Source organism: Galeopterus variegatus, unplaced genomic scaffold, assembly GCF_000696425.1.
Source record: "Galeopterus variegatus unplaced genomic scaffold, G_variegatus-3.0.2 Scaffold3259, whole genome shotgun sequence".
Lineage (NCBI taxonomy): Eukaryota > Metazoa > Chordata > Mammalia > Dermoptera > Cynocephalidae > Galeopterus > Galeopterus variegatus.
In genome coordinates, this window is record NW_007729370.1 from 213,820 (window position 1) to 229,558 (window position 15,739).

Below are 15,739 nucleotides of genomic sequence, written 5' to 3' on the forward strand. Positions count from 1 at the left end.
TTTGATTTTCTGCCTATACCACTTTTTCTGGATGATGCAGTTCCTAAATTTATCTCTTGCTGGGTAAAGTGATGGTTGCATTCATTTCTCCACACTCATCCTGTTGAAGGGACCCCTCTGTGCCCAAGCATGTGGGGGCTTTGTCATGCATTTGTGTTTGCTGTACATACACTGGTTATGGCTTACAGCTTCTCAATATCTCTTCTGAGTCCCAGATCCCTGGATGAGAAAGACTCAGGACGAAAGCAAAGACTGTGGCTCCCAATCATCACTACTGCCCTGGTATGACCCTACTGCTGTGGCTTCATTTTACCTTCGCTTAGAAAGGCTTTTATCAGCTATTTTATTTTTTTTTCTAAAAGATGACCAGTAAGGGGATCTCAACCCTTGGCTTGGTGTTGTCAGCACCACGCTCAGCCAGTGAGCAAACTGGCCATCCCTATGTAGGATCCGAACCCGTGGCCTTGGTGTTATCAGCACTGCACTCTACCGAGTGAGCCACGGGCCAGCCCAGCATTTGAACACCACTTTCATGGAGTTCTATAAATGGGAGAGAAAGTTACATTAAAATGAAAACTAACCCACCAATATTTTCTTTCTCTTGTCCCAACACATTTTCCCCTTCATTGGAAAAATAACTGCCTCTGATCCTCTTGACTGCAAACCTCCCCACTCCCTCTCCACCCCCACCAAGATACTCATCTTGGTGACCTATGACATTATCCTGCATCCTTCATGAGAACTGAGCTTTGCTGGGATATTTCAGGTCACGTTCAGAAAGGTGGTCACAATGTCATTTGGGCTGTAATAACAGTGGCTAACATGCATTGAGCACTTACTACATGAAAGATGCTGTCCTAACTGTTAATCTCATTCAATCCTAAAAGATAGACACTATTATTAATCTCCATTTTACAGATGCATAGAGAGCTTCAGTGAAAAATGCCCAGTCAATGAACCAGCTACAGCAAAGCTGGAATGTAAATCCAGGGAGTCTGGCTCCAGAAACCATCCTCTGAACCAGTTCACAATTCCACCTTCTTCACCAAGGGTCTCAGTATTTTCCCAAAATAGTCCAGCACAGTGACAGAGAGCACTGATTCTGAGCCTTCTATTTCAGAGATAATCCCTGTATTTGTAAGGATGTAAGGGACAATTTATAGTTTTATTTTGACTAACAACTGGCTATATCTTCAGTCAATTTCAGTTATTATTAGTTCATTCAGGATTTGACCATTTGACCCAGGGTACTTGAAAGTTGCTTTAATAACAGTGATTACCATTGTATCTTGATTCAGATCCAATTATGAAATTTTCGTAGCCCAAATCACGTATTTGTCAATTCTTTCCAGCTTAATAAGCCTAAAACGTGCACCAAAATGTATTGTTGTAAATTTAGTTAACCTTTCCAGAAATTAAATAGTGAATTCTGACCAGTGATCTAATTGAAATTACTAGTTGTAATAGTTGATGTCAGCAGCTGGAGCAAACAAAGAAGGTGAGGCAGATCTACCACCCTTCTTTGCTTTTGGCAAAAATAAGACCCAAAAGTTGGTTAGTTGGTTGTTTTTAACAATTTAGAGAGAAAGCCTGGAAGACCTTTCACTGAGAAGGATAAATAGATATAAAAGATGAGCCTATGGCTTATTAAATTACTATTGTGTAGTAGTTATTATAATTCATTCATTCATTGTGTTTGAGTCAGTAAGAGCTGGTTCATTTCCCTTGTGTTTGTCAAAATGTTGGTAGTATGTCTTATTGCGTAGCTAGGATAGGCTTCTTTCTCCCTATTAAATTTACCTATATTAAGTAGAAACAAGGCACTGAGGCTAAACTTATAAATAATACATCTTCTCTGCCCTCAAGGAACTTGTAGTCTAGTAAGGAGAGATGGGACAATAAAATACAGATACCATGGTAAAAGTGTGTTTAGGGTACCCTGAAGACACTAAAGGAAGGGAATGATCAGTTCTACCTGCAAAGGTTGGAAGAAGCATGTAGAACTGGTTCGTAGAACTGGTTCTTGGGTGGGGGAACCCAAGCCCATGACCTTAGTATTATAAGGCTGTGCTCTAACCAACTGCCCTACCAGCCAGCCCCAGAACTGGCTCTTGAACTTAATTAATTGTGTTAAATTAAAATAGGTGTTGACCAGGGAGGGACAGGCATTCTGGGCACTGCAGTTGGAAGCAGCATGAATAATATGAAAAACCATGTCTTGATGTGTCTGAAAGAAATGGATAGTTTGAGCAGGATGAAAAATCAAATTTGAATAGATAAACTTAACATGGAGGAACTCTTGTCATGCTAAAAAGATTGCATTTTATTCTTTTAACAAATGGGCAACAATAGCAGTTTTAAGCAGGGGAGAATCAGGATCAAATGTGTAGCGTTGCTGTTTAGAGGCACCTGTGTAGTGTGTATGTGGGTTTAGAACTTGAGAGAGCTGGTTGGCTGTATGTTATAATCACCTGAAGTGTACCCTGCCTGCTCCCCACCCTCTTACGGAATTAGAATTTCTGGTGATAGTACTTAAGCCACAAGGGAGGGTGTCATCACTCAAGTACAGTATAGAGGTGATCAGAGACTGCAAAGGAGACCTTTCTGTCTTTCTCTGCCAACTATGGCAGTACCATTAGGTGTTGATTTGGCATCACATTTGCTATAGCCTTGTTTGTCCTCATAGTCTATGAATTGAAATTGTTTTTCCTGAAATTTGGATTTGGAAGTGGAAGTTAATGTATTCTTTCAATATTCTGTTCCGGTGGGTTGCTATAGCAAAAGTAATATAAAGATTTTGGTGTTTTTAATGCTTTTAGTTGACACTTTGATGTTTGTGTTGGAAGTGTCTTTTCCGCTAATCCGTTTATCAGAAAAGGGCCGTAATTCTGAGTAGGGAAGTAAATACTATTTACTTGTTGATTTTTAGCTAAATAGTATTTTCCTAGCATTACTGGATTGACTACAGATGAGCTGTTTGAAGTTTATATTACTGTCAACTGAAGGTAGTTTCTCTCTCTCGCCCCCATAGGAGGGTGGGAGGACAGGGTGATGGTCTTGTATTCTCTGCAAGCTGGCAGCATTATCTAGTTCCCCAAAGTAGAATGCTGAAGACACTATGATTTTTTTACCCGCCTCCCCCCACCTTACATCTATTACATCAGTCAAGTTCGTTTGTTCTTTTTTTTTGTGGCTGGCCTGAGCAACATCAGTCAAGTTCTGATTTTACCTTTCAAATATTTTTCCAGGCCCTGCCACACCCCCAATTAACAATATCTATCTTCCCAAGGTAAGGTTCTTGTTTCTTGCAAATATGTTGCACTGTTAACAGTAGCTTCCCAACTGGTCACAGTATCTGCAGTCTTAGTCCCTGATATCAATCCTCCACAATTGATGCCACAGTCATCTCTTCTGTCTGCTAATCCAATCAAATCACTCTGCTTTTAAAAGCTCTGTAAGGCTCCTATTAATCTTTTGGGGGATTCGCATCTCTTTTATAAGTATGATGAAAGTGATGGACATTTACCTCTGAAAAATGTGCATAAGGGCACATTTGCATTCCATGGGCAAAATCACCTTGAAGTTCTCCGTAAATCTGGAATTCTGAAGATTCTATAGACCACCTTAGGTTCTTTTTTCGGTGCACACTTTTTTTTTTTTTTTTTTGGTGACTGGCCTGTCCTCTGAACCCTTGACTTTGGTATTATCAGCACCATAGTCCAACCAGTTGAGCTAACTGGCCAGTCCCATGCAGTCTCATTTGCTTAGAATGCTCAGCCTCCTATTTCACTCTTGTATCTTATAAAGCTCTGCTCAGTTCTCCTTCCAAAAAGCATCCTTACCCCTCCAAAAAAACTGTATTAGATACACCTCTTCTCTGCTCTTATAACACCCTCGTTATAATTTTTGGTACCTTAAGAGTCTCACCCACTAGCAATAACTTAAAATTAGAAACTAAATCATTTTGGTTCCCAGTGTAGGACCTGGCTAATGTAGGCATTCAATTAATGCTTATTAAGTAAAAGAGTAAAGTTAGGATTTTTCAAGCTTTTTTCCCTAAAGTATTTATTTATTTTTTTAAATAAAAGTGAATAAGTCACGAGGATTTTAACTAAATGGACACTTTTCTATATTTTCTAAATTTTGGAAGATTTGATTCTAAGGTCTTATCCAGATTAAAGTTATGATTTTATTTATGTGCATCTTCACAAATAAAAAAATTCCAAACTTTATATTTAAGTCTGTGAATGTCCATTTTCTTAAAATATCCTTGGTTAACCAGTTTAGACTAATGTCTGGGCTAAGCTGTGTTTTCCTGTTTGGGAAAGGTGATAGAAAAAGTTCCTACATTTCTAAAAACCGGTTAGGGAAATACTTAAGCCACTTCACCAGTATTTTTTTTTTTTACCTATCAGTGCATACCTAATGTTACCAATATACTAACAGTGGACATAGAACATTAAAGGAAGGAACCAAAGAGATCCCTGGAGTTACTAGGGACCTACTTTAAGATTTTGTCTCTAGTACTAAGAATTTCTTCATTTATTTGGTTCTGCAAATAATGTTGGCAATTTATTTTAGTGCTGTGTGCTTATTTAGCTCTTTTACTCAAATCCTCAAATAATAATCTCCTTGGAGAGTACATAAACTCTTGACTTGGAAACCATTTTGAAGGGCATATTTAATAGTTGCTACAAACGTGACATAGTGCTTTAATCAATAATGAAAAATTGCTGGTGTTCCTTGTAAAAGCAGGAGACATTAATGTTTTCATACAATAGTAAGGAGGAAAAAAAGTGGTTGGATAGTGTTTGATTTGTATAGTTTGTGTCAAAATAGAAGGGGCATATATTTTAGTGGATAGGCTTTTGTCTTGAGTGATTTTTAAAAATTAGGACATGTGGTATGTATGATAAAGGCAGAGAATCCTACAATTTGGGACTGGCCTAGAAAATTCAGGACACAGTGACCGTAGCCTAGGATGACTGCTACAGTTAGACATAGCCACCTCCTTGAAATGTTTTCAACTGCTTGATTTATAGACTTTCGGCAGTTTCTTGACTTGTAAATGCTAATTGACTGCTTCTACAAACACTTTGCAGATGCGCTGCCAAATTTTATTGAGTGTTTAAAATTTTGCTTCTTCCAAGTATTTACACTTTTACTGCAGTGTCTATTAGATAGAATTTTGAATGAAACAAGCTTGCTGCTCAGGTATATCATGCATAACAAAGCTTAGTGCCAGGCCTGCACTAAAGAAAGATTCCTCTTTCATGCTCAGAATTTTCTGTAGAGAACATAGACAAATTAATTTTAAAAATGTATTCTAATAGTCTCAAAAAGGAGACCAAGTAAAATAGTAAGATGCTTTTATGGAAAGTTATACTGTAACAATTATTGTAGGCATTTTAGTATTATTTTAGTTCTTTATATGTTCACACAAGTCCTGAATATTTTCATTCCCATTTGCTAAGTGGTTTGAAATTACACAACATACTGGTTTATATACAAGATGGTTTTTTAAAAAGATGACCAGTAAGGGGATCTTAACCCGTGACTTGGTGTTGTCAGCACCACGCTCTCCCAAGTGAGCTAACTGGCCATTCCTACATAGAGATCCAAACCCGTGGCCTTCGTGTTTTCAGCACCACACTCTCCCAAGTGAGCCACGGATCGGCCCCTTGTTTTGTTTCTTTGGTGGCTGGCCAGTATGTGGAACCAAACCTGTGACTGTGGCATTATAAGGCTGCGCTCTACCTGACTAACTGGCCAGTGTTATTATTAAGTTGAATAAAACAACCTCCTTTTTTAACCTTACTTCCTTTCCCTAGTCCCCCAAAAGCAAAAATTTGGGGGTGCTAATGCATGGATTTGTTTTGATAGCTTTATCCATCCTGATTACCAGTTTTTGCCAAGCATTGGGTATTTTTGTAGTAGGAAAAATTAGCTCATTTAAAACACAGAACATTTTGGGGGTTGCTATAGTATAAGGGCATTATGCTCCTTAGGCAGCAGGAGGAGATGGGGAAGCTGCTAAGGGTCAGTGGAAAGTGAAACTTCATTCTATTCCATCAGTAGTTTTTTTGGGGGGGCGTTGTTTTGTTTTGTTTTGGTTTTTTTTGGCAACTGGTTAGTATGGGAATCTGAACCCATGAGTGACTTCATTCTGTAGTGATCATATACCCCAGATTTGCAGAATTATTCATATTGTTCCTTTATCCCTGTGAAACACTGAAGGTGAAATTCCAATATTTTAGTTCTTTCATGTGACTTCTCATACCAGGAAGCAGCACAGAAATTCTTAGACGGACTGTGCATAAGTTTCAGAGAATTGGGATTATTGCATGTATGGCCTCCTGTGACCAGGACTCAGAAGTAAAGCTAATATTTTTATAATTTAGCCATACCCTTGATTGGGTTAAGTAGGGTTTTGTGATTGTTTAGGAATCCACTGTTTAAAATGTTGTTTCGTGTACCAGCCAGCCACCAAAAACAAAAAAAAAAAAAAGAAAAAGAAAATGTTGTTTCTGTGGGAATTCTTTTGCAGTCCTGTCTTCCCTACACCTCTTCCTTTCTTCACTCCAGGGATATCAGTCCTTTCAGCATGTTCACACTCTAGTATGTATCTTTCCATGTTTTTCTCTATGCTCATAAAATCATAGATCTGAATATATTTGTGCATATGTGTATTATTTTATAGAAATGGCCTATATTTAAGTTAATATTTTGTGCCAAAGAAAATATGAAAAATTTTACCACATAAGGTCAGCATTTTCAGTCATCCTTTCTTCTAGAAATGTTTAAGCAGTTTTTCTCTCGTGGGGAAAGAAATGATTGCTTCAGTTTTTTAGCATAGCCATTAAACAGTGTGCCATACTCTTTATTCTTACTGTTGTATCACGCAGTCTTAATTTTCCTATAGAAAATTACCTTAGGGCCGGCCCGGTGGCGCACTGGATAGTGCGCCGCTTGGGAAGCGTGGCGGCGCTCCCGCCCGAGGGTTCGGATCCCACATATTATAGAAATGCAATATATATGTGCATTATTTTATAGAAGTGGCCTACATTTAAGTTAATATTTTGTGCCAAAGAAAATATGAAAAATTTTAACACTTACATAAGGTCAGCATTTTCAGTCATCCTTTCTACTAGAAATGTCTAAGCAGTTTTTCTCTTGCAGGGGAAAAAAATGATTACTTCAGTTTTTTAGCATAGTCATTAAACAGTGTGCCATACTCTTTATTCTTACTGTTGTATCACACAGTCTTAATTGTCCTATAGGAAATTACCTTAACTTGAGTGATGTTAAATGAACTATAATGAATGATTGATAAGAGGCAAAATTTATAAACATTAAAAATTTTGAATTCAGGAATCTTAAGTTACCTTAGAGTTTACACTATTTATGATCTTAAAAAGATAGAAGGGATTTTAAAAGTTGATTGAGAAATTGTTTAACTGGATATTCCTATAGTCAAAGCACATTTTCCCCATAGGGTCTTAACTTTATTTCTAGATAGATTTAATTAAGTTCATTGTTCTATACTATTTGATTTCATTGTTTGCCAAGATTTAAAATTTACCTTTTTAATAGTGTTACCTAGGGTGATATGCCCACTTGGATATTTTAAGTTTACCCAAAGAGGAGACTGCTACTTTTCTGTCAGAGATAAAGCAAACTAATTTGATTCCTATAAAAAAGTTTCTTTTCTTGTGAAAACAATTATTCTTTTTAGTTGAATTTTAAGTAATTCTCAATTCATATCCTTAGCTTATATTTGAATAGAATAACTTAAATGTTTTTTTTTTTTTAATAACATCCTGCTGATCTTCAGTCAGAGTATTTGGTTTTTCTTATAATAGCACTGGGTTGTATCACATCTCACTTCATTCCTTTCAATATTTGGGATGATGAATACTTTCATCTCAGAATACATAACGATTACTCACAAGTAAATAAAATTTAATCTAAATGTTTTCTGTCCAATTACAGGAATCAGAAATAGCATCAGAGCAGGAGTACTGTGACTTTAATAGGAGGCCAAATGAGAACTCTTATTGCTATCAACTTCTTCAACAACTAAATGAACAGAGAAAGAAAGGTAATGTTTGTGATGTCAGCATTGTGGTGAGTGGAAAGATCTTTTTTTTTTTCTAGGATCCGAGCCTGTGGCCTTGGTGTTATCAGCACCGCATTCTTCTGAGTGAGCCAAGGGCCAGCCTGAGTGCTCATAAGAACATCCTGGTTGCAGGCAGCCGTTTCTTTAAGACTTTATATTGCTTTTCAAACAAAGAAAGCCCTAACCAAAACAATACTACTCATTTAGATATTGCTGCAGTTCAAGGTTTTTCAGTCATCTTGGACTTCTTGTATTCTGCTACCTGGTGCTCACAAGCCAAAATGCCATTGAAGTGATGACAGTGGCCAGCTATCTTCAAATGAGTGAAGTTGTTCAAACTTGCTGAAATTTCATTAAAGATGCCTTAAATATAAGCATTAAATCAGAAGCTCCAGATTCTGTAGTTTCTATGATAATAGAAAACCAGTTAATAGAGATGGTCTGTTTTCATCACGGGATCAAAAAATTGCCAGTTTTTGGGCAACATGGAATCTTACCAATTTGGCAAGTAACGTAAAAATTGAAAATGATGGTAATGTTGATGAGGGCCAAATAGAAAACTGCCAAATGGATGACAATAGTCGGGTCCAGGATGGTTCTCCTGAATTGGCCGAAAATGAATCTCAAGGTGAAACAAAGTGTTTATTTGGAATAATATGGGCTCCCAGGGAATTCAAGACACTGGCAAAACAAGGAGAAAAAACCAAACTACAAAGAGATTTATTTATAATATACCACCTAATAATGAAACAAATTTAGAAGATTGTTCAGTGATGCAGCCACCTGTTGCCTATCCAGAAGAAAATACGCTACTTATCAAGGAAGAACCAGGTAAATATCGTACAATACCAAGATATCTGTTTTCATTCTAATTTTAGTTGGATATTTTAACGTATATTTTTAAATTGAAAAATTTTTATTATGCAAGTATATGTACACAGTAATACTAGATTTTTTTTTTTTTTTTTGGCAGAAATGGGATTTATTTATTTATTTTTTGGGGGGTAGTACAACTCTATTTTTTATTTATTTATTTATTTTTTATTTTGTCAATATACAATGTAGTTGGTTATTGTGTCCCATCACCGAAACCTCCTTCCCTCCTCCCTCTCCCCCCTCCCACCCAGGTGTGTCCCCTCCATTTTCTTGTTGTAAGAACTTCAAAAAAAAAATGTTGTGGCTGTTATATCTTCCTCTCCCCCCCCGGTTTTATTTTTTGTTGTTGTTGTTGTTGATGTTGTTGTTGTTGCTATTTGTTTTTTTTGTGTGTGTGTGTGTGAGAGTGTGTGTGTGTGTGTAATATGACCCCCAAAGCACGGGCAACCAAAGGAAAAATTAACAAATGGGACTATATCAAACTAAATAGCTTTTGCACAGCAAAAGAAACAATTAACAGAGCTAAAAGACAGCCAACAGAGTGGGAGAAAATATTTGCAAAATACACATCTGACAAAGGACTAATATCCAGAATATATAAAGAACTCAAACAACTTTACAAGAAAAAAACAAGCAACCCAATCAAAAAATGGGCAACAGAGCTAAGCAGGCATTTCTCTAAAGAAGATATACAAATGGCCAACAGTCATATGAAAAAATGCTCAACATCACTCAGCATCTGGGAAATGCAAGTAATACTAGATTTGAACGTTTACAATAGGAGGGGGTAAAACCACTCAGACACATAACATTTTTGGTATATTTTCTTTGTCTTTTCTTTAGACATGTGTATGTGTATTTCTCAAAAGCTGTAAAAAATAACCAGACATTGCATATATTGTTAAGGAATGTGGACTTCATTGCATATGCAATTCTTTGACTCTCCTGATCTTTAGCCTCTATGCTCAGTATTTTACACTCAGTCCTGGGAAAGGTAGAATCTTTAGTTGTAATATATAATCACTTTGTCATTTTGGGACATTTTTGAGACCTAGTTAACCTTCTCTTTTTTTGTTGTGGTTGTTTTTAAACCTATTTAAGTGTTTACAGAATTTTGCAAATTAAGATTCTAATTTACATAGAGCTGCTGTTCTCACTACAAATCTTACAGAAGCTGGACTATTTTAAATTTGTCCACTGTCACCTTCTAATTTTCATTCTCCTTTGCATTAGTTGAGAGGCCTCTTCGATAGATTCCCAAAAGAATGTATACAAGAATTTTAGCATATTACATTGGTGGTGGGGATTTTTTTTAAAGTGGAGTTGGAAGACCATTACTAAAGAGTAAATAGATTTGAAACTTTTCTTTTTTTTTTTTTTTAAAGATGACTGGTAAGGGGATCTCAACCCTTGGCTTGGTATTGTCAGCACCACGCTCAGCCAGTGATCAAACCGGCCATCCCTATGTAGGATCCGAACCCGTGGCCTTGGTGTTATCAGCACCACACTCTACTGAGTGAGCCACGGGCCGGCCTTGAAGCTTTTCTTTACCTTTAATCTGGCTGTGCCTAACTTTATTTGAAGGAGCAGCTCAGTGGGTTTTAGGTTTCCTATGCATACTCCTGGCTTGTGCACTATTCTCATACTTATATACGATTTAATGCTTGTTTTGCTTTAAAAACGCTGTAACTGTTCAGTGTCTGATTTACATGATGGTGGTCATCTGAGGATGGGCTACTTTTCTGTTAAAAAGAATCATTGTTTTTAGTTCCCAGAGGGCAAAATACCATAGTAATTCTGTGAAATTGTTCCTCTGGCTTTTTATATTTAGGTTAGTTTTCACTGGTAGAAATTTTACTTTAAAAGAAAATCAGGGGCCGGCCCATGGCTCACTCAGGAGAGTGAGGTGCTGATAACACCAAGGCCCCGGGTTCGGATCCCACATAGGGATGGCCGGTTCGCTTACTGGCTGAGCGTGGTGCTGACAACACCAAGTCAAGGGTTAAGATCCCCTTACCGGTCATCTTTAAAAAAAAAAGAAAATCAGCATGTCTGTATAATGAATACTATTTGCTAATTTTTTTTGGCAGCTGGCTGGTAATAGGCATGCAACCCTGGACCTTGGTGTTATCAACACCACACTGGAACCAGCTGAGCTAACCAACGAGCCCTATTTGCTGATCTTTTTTCTTGTACTTTATTAAGGGTAGATAGATGCCTCACCTAGCACTTTGTTTTGACTTAATTCTTAGTATAGACTACCTTGATAGGATTCTCAAAGCTACATTGTTTTTTCTGCTACATGGATTATTCCTTTTTTTTTTTTGTCTTTTTTGTCTTTTTTTTCCGTGTCCGGCAACGGATCGCAACCCTCAGTGTTGCCCCTGTACCGGACCGGGGACCGGCAACGGGATTGCAAACCTCGGCGCTGCTCCCGCGCCTCGCTCAGCCAGTGAGCGGGAACCGGTCTGTATGTGGGATCCGAACCCTCGGGCGGGAGCGCCACCGCGCTTCCCAAGCGGCGCACTATCCAGTGCGCCACCGGGCCGGCCCTCCTTTTTTAACAATATAGTGGGAAGCCTGTAGTGTTTTTAAATACACGCATACAATTTTTGTTTAAGGAATAAGCAGATCTTTTGGATAGGTGATCGATGGCAAAACTAAACAGAGATAACCCCTTTCTTAAAATTAATACCACATATAATTGGAGTAGTTTAAAGAAAAGCAAAGCATAAATATTGAACCACAATGCATACTTTCAAAAAAAACATAATGAGCCATTATTTAACAAGCACCCCCTAAACATGGTTGCATCAATAGACTAGGTCTATCAGAAATTATTGGTAGTCTAATATGTTTTCAGTTTATCTCCTATATCTTATAAAAGGTAACTTTATCTTTAGGTCATTACTACCACTTTGGTATCTGATGAGCCTTGATTAACTCACAATTTTTGTTTTATCAGTGATATGTGCTGTGTTACAACTATAGTGCTTCTAAATTCCAACTTCATTCAGCAGCAGAAAATGGGACTTATGAGCATTATGGTTAGGGTGTAATGTGATAATAGAGCCAGGGGGTGGCAAATTTTTAATGCAAAGGGCTAAAAACAGTAAATATTTTCAGCTTTTGCAGGCCATAAAGTTAACTACTCAACTCTACCATTTGTAGCATGAAAGCAGTATGTAAACAAATGAATATGAGTGTATTACAGTAAAACTTTATTGCCAACCCTTGGTATATAGCAGTGGTTCTTAATCATGGCTGCATGTTGGAATCACCTGGGAGCATTACAGGCCGTGATGCTTGGCTCTCTCCCCTAGGGATTCCAATTTAATTGGTATGCATTGTGGTCTGGATGTTGGAATTTTTAAAAGTTCTATGGGTGATTCTATTATGAGTCAAGGATAAGATCCTATGGTATAGTGGAAAGAGCCCAAATCGAGTCAGACATAATGGATTTGAAAATCAGCTCTGCAACTTACCCACTGTGAGACCATGATCAAATTAAAAATTAAGTTACACTCTCGTCCTCAGTTTTCTTATCTTTAAAATAATGGTGCTTATTTTATAGGATTATGATGAAAATTAAATGACAAACATAAAGGTATAAGCATTATCATGGTCATCTCAATTCCCCATGAGGTTGGGAAGGACTATTAATATTATCTATATTAGTTTTCCAGTGCTGTGTACTTTCTACCAAATGCTAGATAGATGATCCAGCCCCAGCCTGACTTTTTTGTTTGCATAAATACTACTTTCTTAAGCAAAATATACCAGTATAGGATGTCTGATTATTAGGAAGTCATTTTATATTGAGCCAAAATTTGCTGCTTCCTAGCTTCCTAATTCTCCCATTTTGAGCAGTATAATCTGAACCCAACCTAATCCCTCTAATCTACTTGCTAACCCTTCAAGTGTTAGGCATTTAAAAAATTCCCCTGGAGTCATGTTTTTCTAGGCTATGTGCTGTTCCTCCCACCTTGTGAATACACAGAATTGACTCAACTCTCCTGGCAAGTTCTGACCAATATAGAACACAGTGGGCCTGTGTTTACCAAGGTTAAGGCCTTTCCCAAGGTCATTCAGCTAGTAAAAGTAGACAGAGTCAGATTTCACATTAGGACTGTCTCACATTGAAACCTTGTGATTAACCGCTAAACTAGTAGATCCCTGTCTTCTTAGAAATTAGTCTCTTTTAACTATTAAACATTTTTTTTTTTTTAAAAGATGACCGGTAAGGGGATCTTAACCCTTGACTTGGTGCTGTCAGCACCACGCTCAGCCAGTGAGCGAACCGGCCATCCCTATATGGGATCCGAACCCGGGGCCTTGGTGTTATCAACACCACACTCTCCCGAGTGAGCCACGGGCCGGCCCTAACTATTAAACAGTTTAATGAACTCCTACTTCATTGGTTATGCTTTAATTCCTTACTGAGAACAGTAGAAACATGTTTAGTGAAATAAATGCCTTTAATTGAATTTAAAATTCTATAGCAAACATCTGAAAAGTCATAGTGAATTATTCAGTCTACAAGCAATGCTTGGCATATTTGGATTGATGGCTTCCTTGTAGGAACTGCCTTCCCAAGGGTCTTAAGCCCACAGTTTGTAAACCACAGCTCTGATAATGTCTTCTTGTTATGTAATGTTGAAGCTGGTATTTGGGTGCCTCATAAAGATTAAAATAAGAAGGTATACCTATAGCTGTGAGGGATTTAATTCAGGTGGTAGTTTTTAAATTTAATGTAATTTTTTTGTGGCTGGCCAGCATGGGGATCCAAATCTGTGACCTTAGTGTTTAAAGGCTGTGCTCTAACCTACTGAGCTGACAAGCTGGGTGGTACTTTTTTTTACTCTTGAAGAGGCTGTCATATTTGTTATTTGACTCCCTTTCTGGTATCTGAAAATAATTGAAGTAGAACTCAGGAAGGTTAGAAACTTCTGATTTCCTGGGGTTGTAGAATAATTAAAACTGTCAGCAAAAACTAAAATCTGGGTAATAGAAAAAAAAGTTGTCATTAATAAGTTGGTCTAATGATGTAAAATGGTTCAAATCCTTGTTTTGCTGATTTGCAACCAGAAGACATTGTTTTAGCCAAATAAAGTAGATAAAAATCTAAGACTAGAAATTAAATTGTGGAAATAGAAACAACTAATGTGTAAATTGTTTTACAAAGTATATCCACATAACTTGTCCCATTTAATCAGAACAAGTCAGGTGTTATTTCCATTTTTTGATCTCTTGATGCTGTGAGCTAATATGAAAGGAACAAGATTTTCTGAGTCTAGATTTCTACATTTGTGCAAGTCATACTAGCCAGTTCCACCTGTTGTAAATAATTTTATTCTCTGTGTTTGCTGCAAACATACCAACCTCATTTTGAACAGATTTTGAAATGACAAAAGAAACAAATTAGCAAAGAAGTTAAGAGTACTAGTCATGGGTATAAATATAATAGTTCTAATTAAACTTTTAATTGGCTCTAAGATACTAAGCAGCCTTTTTCAAAAGGACGAAATATACCTTCTATAGGATGACAAACTTTTTCTCATACTGACTTCTAAAAGCAATTTCTCCAATGGTGGTTTTATATAATGGGCAGTTTCAAGTGTTTTCTAGTAAATGCAGCAGTAAATTATTATATCATTGTTTTTTTATCTTTGACACACTGTGTTATATGTTATAGTTCCATGTAGATGATTGATTTTTTTCCCCCTAATGCTATACAAGTATTCAGTTGTAAGGTGAATTTTACTTTATCAAAACATATAATTTTAGAGATCTTATAAACAACCTGAAAGCTCCTTTCACCTAAACTTCTGGTGGGAAAATAGTTTTACAGCAATTGTAAATTTGTAGTAATCCTTACAAGCAGAGATGAAATCAGGTTTAAGCTTGTATAATTGGCTTTTGGTTAAAAAGTGTATAATTTAGTATTTAGAAAAGTTTTGAGAAGAGAGTGTTTAAACTAGATAGCTAATGAGGCCTGTATTTGAAGTAATGAATTATTCTAATTATAGCAAACTCTTTAATTAGAGTTATCTACTAACTAGCATTTCTGCCCTTCTATGTTTTGGTGATTATTGATGTTTGTTATTTTAGGCACTGCAAAATCCTGAATGCTTTCTAAATGATCAAATTTTTAAAATTAACTGGCCAGCCACCCCCCCCAAAAAATAATAAAATATATATATATATACACACATACACACACATGCATATATATGTGTGTATATATATACATATATGCATGTGTGTGTGTGTGTGTATAAACTTTTTTATTTTTTTTAAAGATGACCGGTAAGGGGATTTTAACCCTTGTTTTGGTGTTGTCAGCACCACGCTCTCCCAAGTGAGCTAACCGGCCATCCCTATATAGGGATCCAAACCCGTGGCCTTGGTGTTATCAGCACCACACTCTCCCGAGTGAGCCACGGGCTGGCCCTAAAAAAACGTTTTTACTGATTTGAAAATAAGCCATGTGCGGGCCGGCCCGGTGGCACACTGCGCTAGTGCGCCGCTTGGGAAGCGCGGAGGAGCTCCCGCCGAGGGTTCGGATCCCACATACAGACCGGTTCCCGCTCACTGGCTGAGCGAGGCGCGGGGGCAACACCGAGGGTTGCGATCCCGTTGCCGGTCCCGGTCCGGTACGGGGGCGACACTGAGGGTTGCGATCCGTTGCCGGACACGGAAAAAAGACAAAAAAAAAAAAAAAAAAAAAAAAAAAAAAAAAAA

The 15,739-nt window shown here is 37.3% G+C and overlaps 1 pseudogene; it reads left to right on the forward strand.

Annotated features, from left to right (window-relative positions):
• The first annotated feature begins 5,997 nt into the window (after positions 1–5,997).
• Positions 5,998–15,739, forward strand: part of LOC103600192 — a 22,760-nt pseudogene continuing 13,018 nt past the window's right edge.